General features: G+C 41.8%; 1 protein-coding gene across 3 annotated transcripts in view; it reads right to left on the bottom strand.

Moving 5' to 3' along the window:
* The window catches only part of MDGA2 (MAM domain containing glycosylphosphatidylinositol anchor 2), a 371,741-nt gene that overhangs the window by 153,363 nt on the left and 206,302 nt on the right, over positions 1-12,076 (bottom strand). The gene's annotated exons all lie outside the window — the stretch shown is intronic.

Raw genomic sequence — 12,076 nt, 5'->3', positions numbered from 1 at the left:
CAACCTACTCTGCAGCACAGGCTAATGGAAAGATGCTGCTGTTCTCAGAAAAGATAAGCAAGTGATTAAATTTCACTCTATATCTCTTGCGTCTTCTTTTCCATGAACTCTTTGCATACAACAGATATAACAGGAATAACAGAAATGCCCAGTACGAAGCGACAATGCAGGGCAATTAATTTTAGATGCTGGATTTTAAAATCACAATCTGAGCGGTGACACCCCCTGTCATTTGTGCTGAGGGTCCCACCCTTGCTGGATTCAGGCTTTGCTTGAAGGCATACCCTAAACCACATAAGTGATGAGCCAATATATAAATACATATTGCTAGCACAGAAAAAGCAGCAATACTAAATAAACACAAGCATAAAGGTGAAGGATTGAAATCTTGGGCAAAGAATACCAGAAAAAAGTGACAATAAAAAAAGAAAGGAAATAAAAATGTTACAATCAAAAATCATATCACAATCCTCATTACTAGAGAGATACATTCCTATGTGTTCTGCTTTATATATGAATCTTATTTCAATATTCAGGAATACACACTAATCACTAAAGGTAAATACAAGAATCAACTATAAAATAAGAGTTTTCTTTATTTGGAGTTCACCCAAAAGGAATTACCTTTCCCTGCACACAAATGGGAAGCATTTCATTTATACTTGCACTAGCAAGAGTGAACAGGCAACCTTCAGGCAGAAAAGCACTTGAAGAGAGCAGGAGAGCAAAGGTTTACAGGCAAAGCCCCCTCTTCCAGCTTGGGACCCTGCAGATAATTCCCAGGTTCATGTAACCAACTTAAAGGTGAAGAAACTGGGTGGATGGCTAAAAATAGACAGAAAACAAGTCAGCACTGCCTACTGTCAATGTCTCTTTACTTATGTCCTCTGACCTCATATTCTTTCATCAGTTCATGCATCCATCAGCTGAGGGACCCCTGTCTTCGGATTAGAGGTACGAAACTAGGCAGTATGTCATGTTTCATGATTAAAGAGATTTTGCTTAGGTAAAGGCGACAGAAGCAGGGACCTGGGTATTTGCTGTGCAACTAGAACTGAGGTCCAGACCCGCAGGGTCATCACCAACCAGGTGGTAGCACTCAGCTGATCCTTCTTTCTCCATCCTTCCCTCCCTCCCGAGTTTAATGATTTTTCCTGAACACCTCTGGCAAGGAGCTGCTTTTTACTCTTACTAATCATCAAGTCATGAGGCAGGGAACAAGAGAACCACAAATAATGCTTCAAAACTTAGAACAAAAGATGAAAGCTCCAACAATGTCAACCCAACCTTACCATAATGGCCTCATAATCCTCCAGATGAAAGGGGGCCCTTTGCCATCCTTCAGGTAGACAGACAAAGATAGCAGCTGATGTGATAAAAATGCTGTGATACATCCCTTTCATCACAGCACTCAAAATAGTAAGTACATGAAAATTACGGTTTGCATACAGCAATTTCTCTTTACTTACACCGCACATTACACTTAACTACAACCTATCTCACTAGACAAACACAAATAAAAATTCAGCAATACAGTCTACTACTACTGTTAAAAGCCAGATCTAAATCAAAGAATATTAAGTAATTCAGAAGAGATATTAAGGTTTCCTGCAAATGACTCAGTATAGCACGTAAAGGGTCAAATGCCTATTATGAATGGAATATGGATCCACAGCAAAAACAAGCTATTATTTTGATTATTTCTTTGCTTGAAACCCTATACATGTTCTGCACTGTATCGCAATGCATCAATAACACAGAACCTCTTATTTTCAGCTTTAAGATGCAACTGAGGATAGAACTGAGTCCACTGCATGGCTTCCCTGATTTATTGTCATGTGGACATTGCCAAATTCTGGCCTAGGAATGGAGAAACTGAAGATTTCCTGCTGGTCACTTGGACTTTATCCTTCCACCTCTGAAGCAGGCTTAGTCCCACTGCCAGCCCCACACTCGCCCATCTCTCACAGCACAACCTCCACTCCCCATGTCACCAATATCGACCTCTCCTCCTTCCAGCCAGGGACGAGGAGAAGTGGAACTCAACACCCATCTGCCCATGTGCCAAACATGAGTTTGACAGCTGTGATTTCTTGTCGCAGCTCTGCCTGCCTGTCAGAAAGGAAAGGGAAAAGAGAAAAAGGGAGAAGCAGGGAGAGTTAGCCAGGGAATGAAGGAGACAAATGGCAAAAATCCCAAATGCTCAATAACTCAAGCGATGTGCTCAGATACAGTGGGGTGGCAGAAAAAATGGTTTTAGCTCCAAGTTAGAGTGCTTGTGTTCACTTTCTCTACATCTGCCTGGACCTACATGTGGAAATGAATGGAGCTAAATCAGAAGTTTAGTCACGTGCTGGAATACCTGTAATTGACTTAGGTTAATTAACAGTATGTAAGCCTTCTGCAGGTCTGCTTTACTGGATAGCTGCTCTCTTTGACTCCAGATCCCAAACTGGAGAAACCTCTAGCTGCTCCCCACAAGATGCTGCACACAGCAGCCTCTTCCCACAGGCTGGGAATACAAAGCTGTAGCAGAAGAAGGAGTAACGAAGGCACAGCAACAAAACTCCATGTAACAGCAGGGACAATAAGCCTTGGACTGGGCTGCTCGGGGTTGCTGCAGAATCTTGCTCTTCCAGATTTTCTGAGCAAACATCTGCTAGACAAGGCTTAGGACTAGCTCCTGTTTGAGCTAGGGAAATGGAGCTCACTATCACGTGAGATCTCTCCCTGTTCTAGTTTCAATGGCAGCAAGAGCTACTGACAAAAGGCAATTCCTCTTATCTACCTTGAGCTATCTTCTTACAAGAATCTTTCCCTGTGGTCCCCATCTCTCTGGTGACTGCAGACAGAATCCAAAGATTAGTTTAATCTAAAGGTTAAGATTTAGATGGCAGAAGACGGGTGACATCAATCCTACCTTTAGGATGATGATTTACAAATGCAGCAGGAGCCTATAGATGGGAATGGACAGAAAGTGCCAATAATCTACAGTAACAATACATATGTGCCAGCCTCACATTGATCCCAGTGTTTTGCAAATCTATTTGATCCTTGCACTTTCAGAAAATGGATTTTTTTGCCTAATCCTCTCTCTAAAATGGATTTTTTCTCTCTTTTATTTGTAAACTTTTTCCCTAAACCAAAATTCTCCTCTCATTTATTTGTAAACTTTTGAGGCTAAACACCACATACAGCATAAATCTGAAATGTGTAATTCATCGTTGCTTTTTTTTTTCCTGTTCCAGCATGATTAAAAAATGGAGTAGGCATTTATAAAGATGACAAGATGATCCAGAGCAATTATAATAGTTGATGATTATACCAAAATATTGTTGAATGCTATTAAAAACCATGCTTCAGGGCATAAAATGTATCTTTTTTCCTGGAATGGGAGGGCAGACTGTCACGTATTTGTCTACTGCACACTTTCTATGCACTCTTCTGAAATGTCTGCTGCTGGCTCTTGTTAAGGACAGACAAGAGATCTGATCCAAAAGGACAGTGCATGTGTTTATACATCCTTTGTATTTGTAAAGCACCTGGCATGACTGAACGCTAACTAGGAGACCCATGATGCAGTCACAGAAGTTCAAGCTGTGATATTTGTTTAGATAGCATGAGATCATGGAATTGAGTCAGAAGGAAGAGGAAATAAACACACCTCTCCCTCCCCACCTCTCCCCTCCAAAAAAAACCAACAACAACAAAAAAAACCAAACGAAAACAAAACAAAACAAACAAACAAAAAAAAACCAACCAAAAAAAAAACCAACAAAAAAACAAAAACAAAAAACAAAAAACAAAACTGACTTATTAAAATGACACTATTGTAAAAGCCAGTACATGTACTTGTGTATTCCTGGTACATGTCTGAAACATGCTGGTTTTGCCTTTACTGCATATATTGCTTTGGGGAGTCAGGCTACAGACACCAAAATACAAGTGGTTTCCCCCAATGGCATCCACAACTGGGGGAGCAGACACACAAGTGTGAGCCAAGTTCCCTTCCACTTGTTTTTCCAAAACAAGGCTAGAACCAATACTGACATTTTGCCTGCTCCGTTTTTGAACAGCACAGACAGGTAACCTAAGATTTTTAAGGCTTGTGAAGGCCATCGCATCCTTACAAACAAGCTTTCACATGGTCCCAACCAAGATAATTCAAAAGGATGCATACTGCAGTGACAATAAGCCAGCAATTTATGCCTCAAATCTTGATTTTGTTATTTACTTTTCACAGAATTTAGTTTTACCAAGCAAGGTGCTTTGTCAGTTGCCACCTTTACGCAGGGATCTTCTTATTTGAAAAGCACTTCAAAATCAAAGTGCTTCAAAGCCCCCAGAACTCAGCAGGCAGATGTGCAGTCCAAAAAAAAGAAGATGCACAACTTCACTAGCTCAGAATTTTCCTCTGCTAAACAGTTGCCCTCTGGCATAAGGATGAGCTCCTCAGTTTCTGCTTAAATCATGCACAGATCCCATAAAATTCCACGGAAAGGTTTAATTCAGAGATATATTTTATTTTTTTCTACTGCTGTATTCTTCTGGATTTAGTTTAATCTTGCATTATGTCACTTATTTCTTTCTGCTATCTTCCTCTTCTTCATTTCCTATCCTAAGTAGTCTATTTTTTTCTTTTCTTTTCTTTTTTTTTTTAACCAAATAGTCTGCATTTTTTCAATTTTTAGCCCCAGAGCTCCACCTGTTCATACCATAAAACCCTGGGTCATGGTTTGGGTCACAGAGACACACCGACACGCACAGATACAGGACTGGTATCCTCAATTTCATGTAGAGCTGAACAGTAATGGATTTTGTAGTTGTAAGCAATGTTCAGTACTGGTTTGGAAAGTTAAGCATCAGAGCCAATACAACTGAACAATACCAAAACTGATGGAGACACAGGAGGTGCTCATTTGCACAGAATTCCTAATGCAACCAAAATATCCCTGCCAAAAGCAGTGAGGACTAAATGGAGTGCATTTTCACCCCCAAAGCCAATTTCAAAGCTTCAGCCCAGCTGAGGTCTCTCTTAGATGACTATCAGCCACCAGGATTAATGAACACTGGGCCATCCAGGTTTGGCAAGCAAAGCATCTCCCAGCCAGAACCTTCACCCCAGCACCGGCAGAGACTCAGACAGGCAACCTGCCCAGCGGAAACTTTCATTCGACTCTCTGATAGTAATAATAAAATTAATTATCAAACAATAGCAAGCTTTGGTAAATATTTCCATGGGTGAGTGCATGGAACAAGCTTTCCAAACATCGTATCTGGAAATCATAATGAGAATGGCTCAGTGTTCAAAAGAGTTCTGCATCTTTACTGCCCTTTAGAAGCAGGGGTTTCTGAGTGGCAGTCCCACATTTCCAAGTCATGGTTGGTTTGCCAGGGGACAAAGACAGCCGCAGTGCCACTGCGAGCTCTTTCCCGCAAAGAACAAGGCGCTACTCATGATGAGGGAAACTGTTCAGGTCCCCATTCATATTGCAGCTGCATCCTTTTTTAAAGGGACTTCAATTCAGAAGCTTTCGTGTGCAAGTATTACTTCTGCATCCAATGTATTTCATAGGACTGTAAAGCCTGGCTGCGAACTCCACAGCACATATGACAAAGTGCCACTGGAAGTACACTAGGTCACAATACATGGCCCTGCTGGTTAAGCCACTATGGACTAGCAGGGCCATGAATCAGAACTGCATCATTTTTTTACCTAGTATTAGTATGTGCACACAAGACAAATTAGGCACTGATGACATACAGATAGAGATTAATTATAAACAGTGGCTACAACACATACCAATCCTCAGAGAATAATAAAACAGCATGCAACACATGCTGGTTTGATTAATGACCAGGAAAAAAGTTTCTCAGATCCAGCACAAAGCTAGTAGTAATTAAGTCATCATTTACACTTTAAGACACACACTTAACAATATCAGTTTACCAAGCACCTTCAACATAACAACCTAGCTCTACAACAAAATGCCTCCAGTTTAAAGAAAGCTACCACAGGATCATTGGCAGGGAGACTGGAAACATCTAATCAATGAGCCAATACAAATGTTCACCAAACTTCAAAGAAGCAGAGTCTCTACTGCTGCCTGGGATGGTTATCTGAGACAGATACTACACTGGCTGGAAAGAGATATCTGTCATTGATGTAGCGTACAGAAAAAATCTGATGCCAACATGTGTTAGAATTACAGTGAGACAAATATATGTATTGAGACTGGGTATATGGAATTGAAAAAATGTCACAATTAGCTTTAAGGATTACTGGAAATGCAAAAGAAAACTAATACTTTAATAGCAATATCAAAGTAGAGGCAGAAAGTCATGTCCTTGACAACTCACTCATCTATGATGAATAAGAACATTATTTCCTCCAGTTTTATGAATTATTCCATATGCAGAACTGAAGTAATAATTTAATTATACTTTCATATATATGTGTGTATGTGCATCTGTTTAATTTACAGCCATGATTTCCCACAGGAATACAATGCATATACTCCTAACTACGCACAATATGAATAGACCCTTTCAAGAAAGAGCAAAAAGAGAGAACATCTGAGGTCCCTGCTAGGATGGGAGCATCATTTCTGTACTTATGCACCCAGTAAAGTTCAAAAGAGAATAAACTATAATTCCCAGCTGAAGTCTGGATTTTGAATTAGAGGGTAGAAGAACTTTTTATTGACCACACTGCCACAGTGCGCTGCAATATTGCTTTTCATCAATAGTCCTTAAAAAAAACCCAACCCAATACACCACCAAAAAACCCCAACCAACCCACAATCAAAACTAAACCAAAACAACCCTAAAAACAAACATCAATGAAAATCACTTTTATACACCCATCCTCTCTGCTCTACCCTCCCTGATGCTACCAAGAGCACCATAATCTTCTGACTGCTATCTGTCAGTCCTTCTTGGTCTCACAAGAAGCAACTCCTCTACGCAGAGAGTGCCAGCATGCATTGAACTAGCCAGGATAAGATATTCCAGTGGGCCAAACTCCCATGTAAACATGCACCTACGTTTGCCAGTACTTCATCTGCTCTATCAGGATGTGCAAATTTATCTGCAGACTCTGCTGGGAAGGGCCAAGGCTTTCCAGAGCAGATTCACCTTTTTTCTTGGCAATGAATTCTCCAACAAAGCCAAGGGAGAAAAAACATGCAGAGGCATGTAAAACATGAGCTCTTTGCAGGCTTAGGAGCAAAATTCATCAAGAAATCACAGGATGGTTGAGGTTAGAGGCATGTCTTGAGGTCCTCTGGTCCGATTCCCTGCTCAGGCAGGGTGCCCCCCCACTGTGTGCTGCCCAGATGTTTTTTGACTATCTCTGGAGATGGAGACTCCACAATCTCTCTGGGCAACCTGTGCCAGTGCTCAATCACCCTCACTATAAAAACATATAATTATAAAGTCACTGTCAAGCAATGACCAGCCACATACAGCTTTTAACTTCAGTTGGCATCTCATTCAGGTGCTGCATGAAATCCATGTGCAGAAGAGCACCAAAATACTCCAGCTGTAACGACTTCCAGTTCTAAAAAGTTTCATGTTTAGGCACATAAAACAGTCCATCTCAACCTTTTTTCACTATGACTGCCTTTACAATTCCAGCACTTCCAGGGGCACAGGAAATAAAGGCGAAGTTCTCAGATCCCAAGTTTTTCAAACATGTATCCTTGTTTGGTTTTTTAACTTAATATATGAAGTTACTGATGTAATATATTCCCAGACCATCTTTCAGTATTGTCAAGTGGTTTAAGGTTTACCCTAACGCATGGGGTCAATTCTCATCTTTGCAAAACCACATGGACCTGTCCTAGTACAAAAGGGTGGCTCCCCCCATGATTGCCAGATCCACCCATTACTCAGCGTGCCTCATCCTCAGACTGGGGTGCATGTGCCCCCATGTACCGGAAATCACTGCTCAATATGTGTATGCTACCTGGACAGAGACTAAAACACAAAACAAAACATATTTTTCAGTTTCCCCTGGACCTGTCACCGGAAAGAAAAAAAACAGTCTTAAAAGTTGAGTAATGTGCAAGAACATTTTGTCTGGGCATACTATGAAGAATGGAAAATTATGAGGTTCAGTGGAAGCAAAGAGAAGAGTTACAGGAAAGAAAGAAAGCAAAGAATGAGACTGTATTTAGTAAGGTTTGTTTTCATCTGGACTTAGTCTTTGTATGTTCATATATATGTGAACTAGCCGGCCCAGGTAACTGTAGTCCACTCCTTGTGCTCTCCTTCTATTCTCAATAGCTTTTCCTTTTCCTCCTCCAACTTTTTTTCTGAAATCCTCTGTTTTCTAACCAATGGGGATGCAGCTTTGATGACTCATCTCTTTATTCCCGATTTGCCTGGCTGCTTTTCATCCAGCAGCAGCACTGCTTTGATGACTCGCACTTTGCTCGCACTGCCGTTCATGCACAGATGTGGCATTGATAGCTCCAACAGGGAGGAAGGGAGGCGGATACGTTTGCTATTCAGAGCACTTCCTCGGTGGTTACGCTCTGGAGATGACTACAATAGCTCACAGCTCCCACACTGTACGAACTATTCATTCTGTGGACATTTTATCATGAGGGTATGAAGGGAAGGCAGGATCCTCCCTTTAGCAGCAGAGCAGTGTTAAATCAGCCTAACCCAATCATGAAACTGTCACCTTCATCACTATATTTAGATGCACTGTTGTACATGTAGGCTTAAATTCATCTCAGATAATTTCAACCACCCAGAAGTCAGGCATAGAAACCAAGGTCATGTATATCTTGATAAGACTTAAGCACCCCTAAAGCACAATTCCTGCTCTCCAAAAATAGATGGGTTGAACTCTCTTCGGAGCCATCTCTCTCCCTCTCTCCATGGAGTACAGTGCTCCCTGAATAATCAGTGTACTACAGACACCTAAGCTTTCAGGCTGCCAGTTAGTCAAGACAAATCTTGACTTGCATCAGCAACAATCACGCACACAATTAATGGACTAGGAATGGCTAATGAGGAGCTGCAGAGAAAGGACCCTTGGGGTTATGGTGGGTGGCAATCTGGACACAAAGCAAACATTAGCAATATATACTTGGTAAAAGGGAGTTATCATACCAGGATGCATAAACAAGAACTTTCTTGGGAAATGTATGGAACAAACCCTGCACATTGAGCCCCATGCTTATGAGGCTGGGTGCTGTGGAGTACTCTACATGGCCTGAACATTGAACGTCACCAAGGAAACAGACAGAGGAAATCCACAGGAACGTCATGAGGTAAAAATGATGTGACTCGCAGGCAAAAAATAACGCGCCAGTTTCATTATCCAACAAAAGAGATGGAACAAGATAACCATCTTCAAATACACAAAATACTGCTGTGAAGGGGAAGAGGATAATTCCTTCTCCATGCTGTGGTAGACAGGACCAGAGCAGCGGGCCAGACTGCCTGCCAGCGACATGGCACTTCTGCTGCTTGCAGCCACGTTAGACAGACATCAGCAGGACAAGGTTTAGATCTAGTGCATTCTGCCGTGAAGTATGGGACAAGACAACCTCTTGCAGTCCTTCCCGGCTTTATTTTCTATTATTCCATTTTGCTAAAGCATTAAAACCATTCACCTTCAGCATTCAGCTCTAAGTATGCAGCTGGCTGTATTTCTTATCTGAGGATTTCAAGCCTCTTTAGTGCAGGATCACATCTCACTGTCACACTCTGAGAATGTCAAGGGATGCTAAGAGAAATGTTTTTTCCAAATGAGATAATTCTCTTAACACTATATTGTCTGAAAGAAGTGAAACGAAGTTTATCGAGACAGACTACTGCTTAACAGAGGGATTAAAAGTGAATTAGGTGTTTTTCAATTTGTTTCCCACCACATTCCCCAGACACAACGTCATCTTCAGCTGTGATTTGAATGAACTATGTCATGCAGCTGAAAAATCATGTATTGAAATACTCATCTTTCATGGCAAAAGTTATCGTTGTGGATTATTTCTATGTTGAAGGCTGCCAAAAATCAGCCTCAGTATTATGTATTAATGGTCACCTGCACTAAGCAGCCTGAACTGGCTTCCAATACACGAACTAATGTACATTTTCAAATTACTCAGTGCCACCAAAAGTGCTTTAGATTAAGATAAAAGTTTTATTTGCTTTACTCAAGCATATTAGAAGAAATATTATAGGAAGCCCAGAATTTCAGTGGTTTTATGGCTAAATATCATGCCTATTCTCTGACACTTTGAAACAATGAACACTCTTAAAAGGATCCATTTATGTTATTACTAGATGTGGGCATTGAGATGTAAGATTCAGAGTTAGCTGTATCTAACGCTACCTTTCCCAGCTCTAAAAATTAGTCAATCACATGCAATCTGCTGACAGATTTTAGTATCATATGTCAATAATTCATGTTTTACACAGAGCAGAATTATGCTTGGAAAAAACATAAACCCTGTATTTCTAAAGGAGACTGCACTTGTTCCTGTTAAGCATCTTCAAAAAGAAACACCTCCTGACCAACGCATGGTCCAGACTAAGGGAAGGCGATGGGTCTTTGGAATTTTCAGCACTTCTTACATAGACAACAATATGACAGTCTGAGAAAGGATTGTTCAGCCTGGAGAAGAGAAGGCTCTGGGAAGACCTTAGAGCAGCTTTAGTGCCTAAAGGGGCTAACAAGAAAGCTGTAGAGGGACCTTTTGAAAAGGGCATGTAGGAATAGGACAAGGGGGAATGGATTTAAATTGAAAGATGGTAGATTTAAATTAGATATTAGGAAGAAGTTCTTTACTGTAAGGGTGGTGATCTCCAGCAGCAGGGATCTCTGGAGGCCTCTGCTCAGAGTCCTGCTTGAAACAGTGCCAATTAGATCAGGTTGCTCTGGCCTCACGCAGTCAAAGTTTGAACATCCTCCCTGCAGTGAGCAAATACAGCTCCTTCAGCTCCTCCCACGTCACGTGCTCTAGCTCCAGACCATCTTTGTGGCCTCCACTGGTCTTGCTCCAGTCCATCCATGTCTTGCTTGCTCTAGGGAGCCTGAAACTGGATAGAGCAGTTTAATGCAGTCTCATAAGCACTGAGCAGAAGGGAAGGAGGTTCAGTGCCCCGGACCTGCTGGCTAGTCCTGTTTCTACAGCCCAGCTTGCTGTTGGCCTGTTTGGCATGGGCACATTGCTGGCTCATCTTCAACTTTTCTGCAGAGCAACCCAGTTCCTTTTCTGTAAAGCTGCTTTCTAGCCAATTGGCCCCAACATGTACTAGTACATTGGGTGGTTGTTCCTCTCCAGGGGCAGGACATGGTATTTTCCTCAGACAATTTCATGAGGCTCCCATTCGCCCTTGTGTCCAGCCTCCAGATGGACATCACGCCACCCTTCAAGCCCAAAGGTGCAGCCAAATTTCCGCTAATCATTTGCATCTCATAAATCTGGCTATAAGGAAACTAGGGGAGGTCGTATCAAAGGCCTTACTAAAGACAAGGCAAGAGGATTAGAAGATATAACAGAGGAATCCAGGTAGTGATTCCAAAACACTCGGAAGGGGGAACAAGAGATGAGAAAGGTGTTGGGGAGCTGTTCCTGTGAGAAGATACAATCAGCAGCACAGTGCTCCCCCCACCCCAGAAGCCTTTGCTGCCAGCTCCGTCTTTTGTGCTCCTTCCAGTTTCAAACTGTGAGGGGTGTTTGGAGGAAAAATTTCACTGATTTTAGGAACAGAAATATATTAAGAACTCTAAGAGGGTGAAAAACATGAATGGAGAAAAGACACATGTGAATGTCAATGCAAGAACCCTCCAAGGCCTTGGGAAAGAGACAGGACAGCAGCAACCCCAAGGAAAACCCAAAGGGTAGAGTAGGATCTAGAATCGTATCAGTTGGATTTCTTCTTGGGCACAGTATGGACATAGGGAGACAACAAAAACGAGCAATGTAGACAGAAAGTGTGGCAGCCATGACTCAGTGTGATACCCACCCTCGCAGCTGCTCCTCTTCCAACAGCATGGATTCAAGCATATACACTAGAAAATTGTCAGGGCTCCTCCTCCTTTTCAGAATAACCC

This window comes from Strigops habroptila, chromosome 4 (assembly GCF_004027225.2).
Source record: "Strigops habroptila isolate Jane chromosome 4, bStrHab1.2.pri, whole genome shotgun sequence".
Lineage (NCBI taxonomy): Eukaryota > Metazoa > Chordata > Aves > Psittaciformes > Psittacidae > Strigops > Strigops habroptila.
The sequence above is the reverse complement of the archived record's forward strand: the minus strand, read 5'-3'. Positions and strand labels throughout refer to the sequence as shown.